The 13,940-nt window shown below is 41.0% G+C and overlaps 1 protein-coding gene across 1 annotated transcript in view; it reads right to left on the bottom strand.

Annotated features, from left to right (window-relative positions):
• Window positions 1-13,940, bottom strand: part of Xrcc4 (X-ray repair cross complementing 4) — a 271,168-nt gene that overhangs the window by 946 nt on the left and 256,282 nt on the right. The gene's annotated exons all lie outside the window — the stretch shown is intronic.

The raw sequence follows: 13,940 nt of genomic DNA, 5'->3' as shown, positions 1-13,940 counted from the left end.
GAGTCTCCGTGTTCGTGGGACTTGCTGGCAATGCTGCTGGTGGACATTCCTCTCGCCTTCACTCAGTGCACCCAGTCTGATGCTGGCCCAGTCCTGTGGCAGTCACGACCCCCACCCACTGGCCTCTCTCTGTGGATGTTTTGTTGAGTCATAGGAAAATGGGCTGTTCACTGCCCTGCCATGAGCTGGAGGACAACAGGGCCCAGGCAGAGGATCAAGCCTAGGGACACAGAGTTGTGTCCCTGGACACAATTTGCCAGCATTTCTCCAAGGAGCCTGAATATAATATGCTCAATATGAAGAATTAGAGGTAGATTCCGAGGCAGCTGGATCAGATTCCAGGCACACTCAGAAATAACCATATTCCCAAACTCAGAGCCAGAGGGGAATCTTAGAAGCTTGCAATAGAAGAAAAACCAGGAGACTTCAAGTCAGGGCACAGGTTTGAACTTCTCTCTCTTCAAGTTTAACTGCATGACTGCCACGTCTTTTCATGCACATACTTGTTCCAAGACATCATGCTCAGAGATGAAATCTGAAAACAACCAACTCAAAGAGCCTGCATCTAAAGTCCTACTAGGAAGTGAGCTGAATACGTCATTTGAAACCTGGGTATCCTTTCTGTCTGATTAAATTACTGCCATTAGTTATGGCTTAGTATAAACTCCTGACTTTCCACAAAGATTTTTTTCTTAACTTTCCACATTAAGGCTAAGTTTTCTTTCCTCTGATCATTTAAAGTACCTAATATCTATACCCTAAATTCCAATAGATAGTTTTATTGATTTAACCAATACTTGTTGGATTTTCACTGTAAGCAGCTGAGTGAAGGAAACATAACAAATACAGAAAAGGAAACATGTGACACTGTCTCTTAGAAAGATTTAAATTACACTTTTTTATCCAGGAGATCTCTATTTATTTTCCACCACACTGAGATTTTGGTTGGATCATTTTAACTTCTTAATCGAATTCATGGAAAGTTACCACAAATGATCTCAGAACTCCTTCAGTCCTTTGAATTCCGAGATAGCTGTGCTCATCTATTTCAGCACAGATTATTTTACAAACTACAGGTTCTCAAAAAGTATTGGTAGAATAAATGAGTAACAGAGGAAAGGTTCATGACAGAATGAGAAACTATGAAGACTAAAACATATATGTTTTTCAAGTAAAAAGAATAAAATGAAAATTGTCCAGTTGATGACAGACTTACTGAAACCCATGTACTGGTTGACAGACTGTGTCAACAAGCTTATATTCTCAATATTATAACTTCAGATATTTATTTGTCTTATTAATTTAAATTCACATTGCATTACAATTCACGAATATATGCATGCGCATGTGTGTGCGCGCACCAACACACACCTTACAGCTAGAATTAAAACTATACTATGTATAAGTAATAGCAAACAAAGAAAACATAAATAATTTGTCAAAAGAAATGTCTCATTTGGAAAAATTTCCCTAAAATGCTAACATGATTGACTTATTCTTTAACATTCTGGGCGCTGAAATACCAACATACTCTAATATGCTATTTTCAGATATTAGCTTATTTCTAAAGAATTGTTCTCAGTTAAGTTTAACAGGACATTTATTGCTTTGTATGGGATAGGAAATTTATACTACTCAAGAAAAATGAATATGTTTTGGGGTAAATCACTTGTTCTTTGTGACACATTCTAAGAACAGTAGTTCTGAAACACACCAATGTATCAACCAAGGTCTAGGAAGAAAAATTCATAAAAGTAATTGCACCATCACACTTAGAAAGTCAAGTCTGACTACTTCTGAGAAGACAGTAGAATGGTGAGCAGCAGGAGAGCAGCCTCTCTGGAATCTGGTGTTCGAATGCTGGAATACTGCTGTGTGCGAGGCAGAGAAGGCCAAGACTCTGCTGAGGTAGTGGTGGAAGTAACTCAGCAGATGAATAAGCCTCTATAAAAATCACATCAGCAATAATTTCTCAACTACAGAGATGGTGACTGTTACGGTTTGTGTCCCCTCAAAGCCTTAAGCAGTCATGGGTAAGGCTTTTAGCATTTGTGATTAATTAATGAATTAATGCTGGGTATGAGTGCTACACCCAACCTGGGGAGGGCAGCCTGAATGCAACATAAGGAAGGGAGAGAGGCTTGCTCTCTGCTGAGGCTCCTGCCTTTTTGTTCTCACTGTTTTGCTGTTTTCTGCTGCCATGAATGGCTGCCCTCTACCATGTTCCACACTGCCTCGGAGCCAGGTGAGTATGGACTGAAACTCACAAACTGTGAGCTAAATAAACCTTTCCTTCTTGAATTTTGGGCATCAGGTATTTTTTCTTAGTAATGAGAAAAAAGTAATGGAGACAGTGACCATAATAAAAGAATTGGTTAGTGACTACAGAGCAGGTACAGATAAAATATAAGCTTATAAAAAACATGGAAACCATGAATGTCCAACATAGGAAAGATATGAAATTGATGAAACAAGATTCAAATATACCCAGGACATTAGAAGTTCCATTAAGGCGATGGGAGATAGCTTGGCAGTCTAAGCACATGCCTGGCAAAGAGCAAGAACCTGAGTTTTATCCCCATATACTGGTTTATAGACTGTATCAATCTGAGCAGTTTAGAATTTTAACTAAGTGACTCAGCAGACAGCCAGGGTTCATTCTTTGTAAACATCCTCATTCTGTGCAAAGGAGGGCATGGACATTGTACAGTTCTATACCCCCTCCCCAGGCAAGGAGGCCCCTTGGGCTCAGCCTAGGGTGTAGAAGGCCCTCCCTAGAGTGACTCAGCACTTAAAAGGACATATAAAAGGGACTGAGCAAGGATGGAGCAGACCACTTTCCTTGGAGGAATTCTAGTCTTTGCAGTGAGCATGTGAGGGAGGGAAAGAGGCTTGCTAGAAGCTGCAGTTACATCTGCTCCCTCTGCTCTTCACTGTTTTCTGCCACCATGAACTGCTGCCCTCCGTCTTATGCCAGTCTGCCTTGGAGCCAGAAGAACATGGACTGAAACCTCTACTAACTGTCAGCTAAACAAACCTTTCCTTTCTTAACTTTGGGTGTCTGGTATTTTGCCCAGCAATGAGAGAAGAGTAGCTGAGATACCTGGTACTGCATGCCGTGCTGGCCCTGCTGGCCACCAAAAACAGGCGTGGTGGTACATGCCTGTAATCCCAGCCCTGGAGAGGCTGAGACAAGAGGATCGCTATGAGTCTGAGCTGTATAGCAAGACCCCAAAAATGTTTTTGTTTTAGTTCTCTTTGAAGTATGAAGAGCAGAATGAGCCACTGTGAAGACAGAATGTCAGTTAGAGCAAACATCACTGTAGTTAGGGATCAAGAAAAGAAGAGTTCTTGAAAAGAGCAAGGGAATATGAGAAATCAATCTAGCAGCTGCTAGATGATGCAAGAGGAATAACATAAAATCGATTAGAGCTGAAGAAAAGGCAGGAGATGGCACAGGTGACATATAAAATCCAGAGGGCATGCCTATATGTTTTATAGGTACATAAAACTCCAATTATCCCTGATCAAACAAAAAAAATTCCTCACCGACATATATAATACTCAAGATCCCAGAACTTCAGCACAAAAACAGAATATTAACATTTGTTAAAGAAATAAATCACCTATGAAGGAAATCCCATCAAAATTACAGCAAACTTTTCAACACAAACTCTCAGGTGAAGGAGAGCTTAGAGTAAAGAATTTCAAGCTCTAAAAGAAAACAACCTTCAGCCCAGAATAATGTACCTTGCAAAACTATCAAAATTGATGGAGAAATAAAATACTTCTATGACAAGGAACATCTGATGAAATTCATGTTCTGAAGGACATTCTAGAAAGACATACCAAGGATGACAAGTCCATTAAACCAAACAAAATGAGTTTACCAGGAAAGGTAAGCAATGAAACATGGGGAAAAGGGGGAGCCTTCAACAAAAAAATAATATGATAAGAATAGATACACATCTGTCATAGCAGTTATTGAAACCATAAATGTTAATGGTTTCAATTCACCAATCAAAAGAATACAGACTGGTACAATGAATCAAGAAGCAAGATCCAACAATATACTGCATACAAGAAGCAAATTCAATTCAAAAGGGAACTCATACCCAGAAGGTAAAAGGATAGAAAATAATACTGTAGCACTGGGAACATAGCTTGGCAGTCTGTGTGTCTGCCTAGCAAGCAGAAGGACCTGAGCTCGATCTCCAGTACTGCATGCCATGCTGGCCTCAGAACCCTGGGTGTATCATGCCTATCACTGAAACTAGGTGTGGTGATGCATGCCTGTAATTCTAATGCTGGAGAAACTGAGACAGGAAGGAAGGTCACTATGAGTCCAAGCTGCACAGTAAGACCTTGTGTCAAATAAAGAAACAAATAAAAGATTTAAAAAATTAAAAAAGAAAATAAAACTCTATATGACAAGAACCTGGAAAAGCCCTATTCTATTTGCAGAAAAAATAGATTTTTAAGCCACGAATAATTGAGATGCAAAGAAAGTCACTACACCTTCAAAAAAAGAAACACTTCAAGCAGAAGAGCTAACAATCATAAATATATATGCACTCAATACCAACTATATAAAACAAATATTAAGAGACAAGAAAAATAAGCAAACAAGCACTAATACAATTATAATGGGAAACCTCAATAATCCATTGTCACAGACAGATCAACTAGATTTTAAAAAAATCAAAAAGAAATATCAGAACTAAACCAAACTTAGGAGCAAATGGAATTAATTGTCTACTTAATATTCTACCTGACAACATCAGAATACACATTCTTCACAGCTGCACATGAGATAGTTTTCAAAATCGACCACATACTAGCCCATAGGATATGCTAAAGTAAATGCAAAGGAATCAAAATTATCCCATGCATATGAGCAGACCATAATACTATGAAATTGGAAATCAAGGGCAAATGCAACCACAAGGACTTCATAAACACATGGAAATTAAATAATACCCTCCTGAACAACCAATGGGTCAGAGATGAAATTAAAGAAATTAGTCAGCTTTCACAATCAAATGATAATGCCAATAAAATATATAAGAACGTAGGGCTGGCCAGTTGGCTCAGTGGACTAAAGCACCTGCTTAGGCAGAGCACAGAGGCCAGGGTTTGATTGCCAGTGTGTGGTACCAGCCTCACCCTTGGGGCATGCTGAGACGGTGATTAAGACTGGGCATGGTGGCACACATCTGTAATACCAGTGTTTGGGAGGCTGAAAACAGGAGAATTACTACAAGTCTGATCTACTTAGTGAGACCCTGTACTAAATACATAAAATATATATTGCTATGGGATGCAGATACAGTGAAAGCAGTTCTATGAAGGAAATTTATAGCAGTGAATTCCCATATCAGAAAAATAGAGCAAGTTCAAATGAACAGCCTAATGTTGAACCTCAAACTTCTAAAAAAAAAAAAAAAAAAAAAAAAAAGAGCAAGTAAGGACCAAAACTCATGTGTGGGAGGAAGTTATAAAGATTAAAGCAGACATTAATTCAGTGGAGACTCAGAAAACAATACAAAGAATTGTTTTTTTTAAAAGATTAAATAAAATAGACAAATCCTTAGCCAATCTTATCAAAAAAGGAACAAAAAGACTTGGATCCATGAAATTAGGAATGAAAAGGGTGCAATCACAATAGAGCCTTCAGACATCCAGAACAGAATCAATACCCACTTCAAGACTGTATTTTTTTTTTTTAACCAGGAATTGAACTCTTGACCTTGCACTGGCCAGGTTAGTGTTCTGCCACTGAACTATATCCTAGCCAAGAATCTGAATTCTAATAAGATGGAAAATACAGAACAAATGTATATATATGCCAAAGCTGAATCATGAAGATAGAAAAATTCTAAATAAACCAGTGAAATCAAAGACGTAATTAAAAACTTACCAACAAAGAAAATCCCATGCTCTGAGTGATTCACAGCTGAATTCTACCAGAAATTTAGAGAAGATTTAATGACAACTCTTCTCAAACTCTTTAATGAAATTGAAAGGGTAGCAATTCTCACAAACTGATTCCTGGAGACAAGAACTACCTGGATACCCAAACCAGGGAAAGACTCAACTAAAAGAGAGAACTACAGGCCAATCTTCCTAATGAACATAGATGCAAAAATCCTCAGTAAGATGCTGGAAAACAGAATGCAGCAAATCATCAAGAAGATTCTACACCATGACCAAGTAGGATTCATCCTAGCAGTACATGGATGGTTTCACACATGAAAATCAATAAATGTAATAATACACGAGATTAGCAAAGCAAAAGACAAAAACAATATGATCATCTCAATAGATGTAGAAAAGGCATTTGATAAAGACCAATACTCATTCATGATAGAAAAAAAAAAAAACCTACACAGAATTGCACCAGTTGGTCTTTAGCGCAATCTGATAAAAGCCATCTATGACAAACCAACAGCCAACATCATACTAAATAGACACAAATGGAAAGCTTTCACTCGAAAATCAGGAACAAGACAAGGATTCACTTTCATTCACTATAATTCTGCAAACATTAGCCAGAGCAATTAGACAACAGGAAGAAATACAAGGAATAAAGATAAGAGAGGAAGTCAAACTACCATTGCTTGTGGGTGACATAATATTCTACATGGAAGACCCCTAAAACTCTAACACATTTCTAGATTTAACAACCAAATTCAATAGTATAGATGAATACAAAGTCAATCAGTAGCCTTCCTATGCACAGATAGACTGAGAGAGAAATTAGGGAAACAACACCTTTCACGATAGCATACAAAAATCCAAAATACCTAGGGGTCAAGCTAACAAAGAAAATAAAAGAACTTCTCATTGTAAATTATGTACTTTAAAAAACAAGATTAAACAGGATATAAGAAAACTGAAAGGCAATTGGAAGATAATTGAAAACTGGAAGAACCAAAATAGAAAAAAATGGTCATCCTTCCAAAATGGTTATACAGATTTAACACAATATCCATCAAAATACCAGTAGTGTATCTCACAAAATTAGAAAAACCAATCCTACAATTCATTTGGAACCAGAAGTGACCTAGAATAGCAAAAGCAATTCTGGGCAACAAAGGCAAGGCAGGAGGCCTCATAATACCTGACTTGGAATTATACCACAAAGCAACTGTGATAAAGGCAGCATGTTACTGGCAAGAAAAACAGGCCCCAGGATCAATGGAACGGATTAAGAGAAGCAGAAACAACTCAGACCCATTTAGCAACTTTATCTTTGACAAAGCAGCCAAATACCTTACTTAGAGGAAACATTCTTTAATAAATATTGCTGGGGGCTGGCCAAATAGTTGAGTGGATTAAAGCACCTGCTTAGGCAGACCCAGGGGCCGGGAGTTCAATCCCCTGACCTGCCATGCTGGCCCCGCCCCTGGTGCGCTGAGATGGTGATTGAGACTGAGCGTGGTGGTGCGTGCCTGTAATCCCAGCACTTGAGAGGCTGTAAACAGGAGGATCACTATAAGTCCAATCTCTGCAGTGAGACTCTGTACACCTTGTACACCTTGTCTTAAATTAAAAAAAAAAATGTTGCTGGAAAAACTGGCTTTCCTCACACTGAATATTAAAACTAAATGCATATTGTTTTTTATCACATACTAAACTTAAATAGAAATGGATCAAAGGTTTAAATATTAAAACAGTAACACCCAATCTGCTGGAAGAGAGAATAGGTAGTATTCTTCAACATAAAGGTGCAGGCAAAAAACTTTATGAACAAAACTCAGGAACCATCACAAATCATCAGCCACTGGGATTTCATCTTATCAAAAAGCTTTTGTATAGTAAAGGAAGGCAGCAACAGAGTGAAAAGACAGAGTGGGAAAAATGTTTAGGCACCGGTTGCCTGTTCTTTTGACAAAGAACTAATAGCTGGAATAGACACAGAACTCAAATAATTAGACCTCCTAAAGTTGAAGACCCACTCCAAAAATGGGCATCTGAAATGAATAGAGACTTCCCAGATGAAGAAGTAGAAATGGCAAGTAAGTGTATGAAGAATGTTCACCATCACTGGTCATCCAAGAGATGCAAATTAAAACAATCCTGACAACCCATCTCACTCCAGAAAGAATGCAACTATCAAGAAATCAACCAGTCACAAATGCTGTTGGGGATGTGGCCTTGGTGTGGACTGGTTTACCTACTGTGGAAACCAGCGCAGAGATTTCTCGAAAAACTAGGACTAGAGGCTCCATTTAACCCCCATCCCTCTTCCTGTTATCTTCCCAGAAGAGTTAGCCGCACCGTGTCACCATGGTACATGCAAGGCATGTTTACGCCGGCACAGTCTGTAAGAGCTACGGCGTGGAAGCAGCCCAAATGCCCATCACCTGATGGATGGATAAAGAATATGTGTTTTTTAATATAAGGGAATACTAATCAACCATAAAGAAGAAAAAGCTTGAGACATTGCTAGGCAAATGGATGTATCTTGAGACCATACTCTTTAGTGGAATAAACTGGACACAAACGTGTAAATACTATATTGTTTCTCTGGTGCAAGACACCAAAAATATGAACAAGGATCAAAATGTATAATACATATTTTGGAAATAGGAAGGAAATATACAACTGAAAAGAGGAACAAGGGAATGGGTGAGGGAGAAGGAAAGGAAAATAAAGAGAATAGAAGAAATAAATGGAAATGAGCTTTCACAAATGAGGGGAAGAGTTGTTGAAATGAGGGTCGTGGAATAGGAAAAAAGAAGCAAGATACACTATGAATAGGACAACTCCCTGTGATGAATGCTTTATGTATATCTAAAAGGTACCAATTAACATTTTTTTAAAATGCAAAAAAAAAAAAAAAAAAAATCCAGCTCCTAACTCAATGCAGTCACCCTCTGGGAGGATGGGCCACAAGTTTGAGTATAGCCTGGGTAACTTAGTGACTTAGCAAGACCACGTTTCGAAATTCAAAATTCAAAACAAGTTGGGGATGTGGTGTGGTGTGCTGACCCTGGGTGTAATGCCCATTACTTTCCAGCCCATAAAAAAGAAAAAAAAATGCTTATTTGACTTCTGATAGAAACAATGGTACTGAAAATTTTTTTTAAAAAATCAATTTTTATGTGGTGAAAGGATACCTAGACAAAAGTCTTGGGATATGTTTTGTCTTCTTCTATGACAACATACATAAAGTTCCATTTCAGGTGAGAGAAACCTTTACATGAGCAAGGTAAAGTTTTCAGAAGCAAGTTAAAGGAATATGCTTAGAATCTTGTGATACAGAGGCTTAGTTTTTTTTTTTTTAAGACAAGAAAAGGAAAACCACAAAGATAAAGACTAGTAAGTCCATTCTCATTAGCAGTTCCTCTATTCACTGTCACAGAGAACAGAAAGGCAAGCCGGCACTGCAGCATATGCTCCTAACAAAAGATCAGCACCCAAAGGGCACCTACAATCGATTCCTTAAACGGAACCCTGCGAAGTAGAAAGTATGCAGACTATTGGCGCTGCTAGGAAGAAGACAGTGGGTACGGGCATAGGATAGCAATTTCATTTCCACTCAAGTATGATGAAGGACAAGCAAATTAAAACCACTGTGAGATATTTTATACTGCAGAAGCAGAAATTAAGATCCATAACAACATCAAAGATTTCAGAGGATGACAAACACGCAGATACCTTATTGCTGGTGGGACTGGAAACCACTTTGGTAAAGCATCTGTCAGCAACTGCAAAGGGATGCAAAGATGTAGGAAGCTATAACTCTGGAATCCCACTCCTCTGGAGAGACACTTGCATAGACGGAAAAGCTAAAGACTACCCAGATGTCTCTCCAAAAATTGAGCACAAAAATTATCAACTTTTCACACAGTAGAATATTATACAGCTATACACACACGAATCTCAAAATTGTTGCACAAATGAGGAAGGCATGAAAGAATACAGGATTCTGTTGATTTATAACTAAAAACCTCACAATATTAATCTGTGGGCAATGGTGCTTACGTACACATCCGTGCATGTGTGTCGGCATATGTGCATGTGTAGATGTGTAATTGCTTTGCATCATATCTGTGCTTCTATGAGAGGACAGTCCTGAGATATTTACCTCCTTCATGACAATGTTCTCAGTGAATTTCTAGATTTCATAGCTTTGGTTATCATGAAGTTAGCAATGTAGAGAAGCAGCAGGTTGGATTCTAGGCATAGAGCTCAGTTTTGGACATAACAGTTTGAACATTCCCAAAGATACCTAGATGAGATATATGTTGAACAGCTCAGGGCCTGAGTGTGGTGCTCAGGGGGCTGTATGGAGTGGCAGCTGCTGCCGTCTCGCTGGCCCCCGGAGTCAAGCGGGTGCGCTACAGGGGTCACGCAGAGAGGAGACAGTCAGTGTGCCCAGTGGAGGTTAAACTTGCAGGGGAAGACAGCTCAAGGGTACGAAGGTGAAGAGGCTGGAAAGTGACTCGAGAGTGAGCAGGTGGCAGGGTGGAGTTTTGTAGCAGAGCGAGGCCCAGGCCTGCTCTGTGTCCAAAGCTGGTCCTATCTATGTTCACTGCCGCCCAAACACCGGATCTCTGCACAAGTTTGAAGAATCTGTAAACACGTTCTTGGTAAATTACTTCACCTGCTGGGAGCTAGCTGGTGTTGAAGACTTTGGAAGGATGTTGCTATTTCTTTAGCTAATGAAGAATAGGAGGTCTTTTTCCTGGGGGGAGGCTGAAACTATCTTAAACTGTTGGGCTGTAGCAGTCACAGGAAAAATGTTCCTAATGGTCAGTTCCTGCCCAGCCACCAAGGCGAGGTGCTCAGAAGCAGAGTTTCCTCTGATGCCGAAATCTGAAAGGTATGTGGAGTCTATAACCTCCCCTGGATCTGCCCAGCCTTGTCCAACTTTCCTCTGGGATTTGGGGTAAAGCTCAAACATGAAGAGAGAGAGACAAAATGAGAAGAAAAGGAAAGCAAAGGTTGTAGGTGATGACCAGACCTGAGTGTTGGCCTTGATGTATGCTGATCAACGATACTAGAAGCCAGATATTTAATGGCTTGATTTTACAATGTATCAGATTAAATTTTCATCAAAATGACCTAAAAAGACCCACCAGAGTGAAATCACAATATGAGATACTTGGTGTTATTAAATAACTAGACAGTTATAGTAGTACAATATGAAATAACCTCAACTATAGACGCATCTTTTGCACGGGAATGTTTTAAATACTGCACTGAAAGATTTGGCACCACCAAGATTACCCCTGCATTTTCAAATTAAGTGTCAGTATTTTTTCAAAAATGATGTTATAATAAACAGGAAAAGTAGCCTACCAATGACCTTATAAAAACCAGCAGCGTCTCCTAAATAAATTAGCAGACTGAAGCCATCACGGTCCAGCAAAGCCAGCGTGGCTGCTGTCCGGAATTCCCTGGGTGAAAGTCACTCGCTGCCTAAGGGTGTGACGGAGAGCCGCTGGCTCCTTCTTTCTGGCAACCAATGCAGCAAGTGAAGGAACTGCATTATCTATTAACTAAAGCCCTACAGGTATTTTCTTCTAATCAGTGTGACCTTTCTGCTTAAGCTCATTAAGGGTAAGAACACCGAAACATGCACCTGAAATATGTGACTTTGAATGGAATAGGAGCAACGCATAGTGCATCTATTTAACACTAATGAACGCACAAGTGCTCTAGACACCTGCAGGAAGGATGACGATGCCAAACTCTCCTTAGAAAATGCATATATGATGAATTTGAAAGCAAGATTATCTAGTTCTGTGTGATGTGATTTTTAGACCAGCCATTCAGAGAAATGCATCAATAATCTGTGAAAGTACTCCCCACTTATGCAGCCACTTCACAGTGGGCTTGAGCACGCGCCACTCTTGCTCTGTGCTCAGAGAGCACTGTCTGGGGAACACACGGGGAATCAGCACTGAAGTCTACGCGTCCTTTGACAATGAATGCCGGGAATGTCTTCTAGTAACCGTGCTTTGTTGTGCCTTCATTGTACACTTTGAAATGGTAGTGATGACCATTACTGTCGACAGGTGTGTACAAACATAGACGACCAATCACTGCTGCAGAAAGTGACATTGATTTTCAGATGGGTCGGGGCCAGTGAACTCACTGGTGTGCTACCATGAAGCCCCCTTTGGTAGCCACAGGCTTCTTGGGCGGGAACTCTGTTTCCATTGACTTGGTACAAGATTTGGGGCACGGACGCTCCACTGATTGCGAGCCAATGACTGAAGACCTGAGGTAGACAGTCTTAACACAAGGGCCACGGAAGAGGAATAATCCACCCAAAGGTGCAGCGCCCAGAGCGTGGAAGGAGGTGGGCAGACTGGGGAGGCGCCCTCCCTCAGGCCAAAGCCCACAGACTGCTGCTATGCTCGTGCTCGGGACCGTTACTTTGTATTTCTACCCCCAGAGGACATTTTTTGTTCTCATATAGTGCAGATATATTCAGTATGTCTGAAAATAGGGGTTCTGTGACCTATTTCATGCCACAGATCTCTAAAATGGGATTGATCATGTATCTGTATGTCTAGAATAGCTGTAGAAGGATATACAAGTATCTGGTTGGGGCCGGGGAGATGGCTCAGTAGAACAGGCGCTTCCCTGGCAAGCGCAAGGGCCTGAGTTCAATCTCCAGTTCCACACACACACACAAAAGTATTTGGTCAGGGTGGAGAATTTATAGCAAAAAAGGTCTAACTTTTGCAGGCTATTCTCTTATCCTATTGGGATGTTTTAAAAAATTATACATAGATTATAGTTTGCTTTTTCTGAGAATACAATGTCTAATAGCCTAAACCCCCAAATGTAGTAGACAATGAGACCAAACTCCAGCTTTAGTTACCAGCATAAGTGGGAAACACAGGAGCAGACAGCAACCCCAGCCCTGGAGGTCAGGGACTCGGATGGACCAGAGGCCAAGAGCGAGTTTAACCACAGCTGCATCCAGATGTTTCAGTTTCCGGCGGCGGCTGCACCAAATCACCACGGCACAGGGCTTTGGAACAAGACTGATCATCCAACAGTTCTGGAGGCCAGAGCCTGATGGGTCCTCAGGGCTCACATCACACTGCTGCCAGGGCTGTGCTGCCCCTGGAGGCTCTGATACACAAGCCTGATGTCCAGTTTCCAAAGGTCGCTTCTTTCTGCCTTCCAGCCAGTAAGAGTAGGGTCACCTCCCCTGCCTGGTCCCATTCGCTGGCTTTTCTTTTCTGTAACTGACAGGCCCTTGTAGGCTGGACCTACATGGGTAATGCAGGCTAGACTAATCCAAAGTCAGCTGATTTACAGCCTCAATTCATTTGCCAGTTTCACTTCCTATGCCACGTAGCTTAGGTTCAAGGGGTGAGGATGGGCACATTCAGAGGGGTGTTACCCTGCACACCACACCAGCCCTAACTTTGTCAGAGCTCAGCAAGTGTCCTAATCTTCTGGAACAAATATGTTCAGGAAAATAAGATGAGTGAGAGCAGGAGACGCAAGGCCTGGAGCTAAAAGAACCCCTTGGGCCAGCTGGAAGACCAGCTGCACGTCTGTGTCATGTGACTGAAGCCTGGAGAAGCTCCTGGGCGACCAGGGAACCAGGGCACTGAGATGCGCAGGGACGACCCGCTGCGCCCAGCCCTCTGCAGGCTCAAGTGCCTCATCAGCGAGAGACCAGGACAGGGAGGCAGGAGACTGGGTGGAGGTCAGGCCGGACCGTTCTGAGCTGCTGCGCTCCCTCAGGACTTGCTGCAGGCTGCCGTGTTTTATTAGGATGGCTCTCAAGAGGAGGGCGACTAAATGACCGTCGGGGACCTTGATGTCTGTCTCAGAGGAGCACAGCAGCTGGGCCAATGCCTGCTGCTATTTCCTGAGCCATCCCATGAAAAGGAAGACGAGACCACGCTGCAGCCTACACTTAAATGAAGACAAACATTTTGTAACACCAGAGATAC

This window comes from Octodon degus, unplaced genomic scaffold (assembly GCF_000260255.1).
Source record: "Octodon degus isolate 3935 unplaced genomic scaffold, OctDeg1.0 scaffold00129, whole genome shotgun sequence".
Classification (NCBI taxonomy): domain Eukaryota; kingdom Metazoa; phylum Chordata; class Mammalia; order Rodentia; family Octodontidae; genus Octodon; species Octodon degus.
This window is presented reverse-complemented; position numbering and strand designations above follow the sequence as displayed.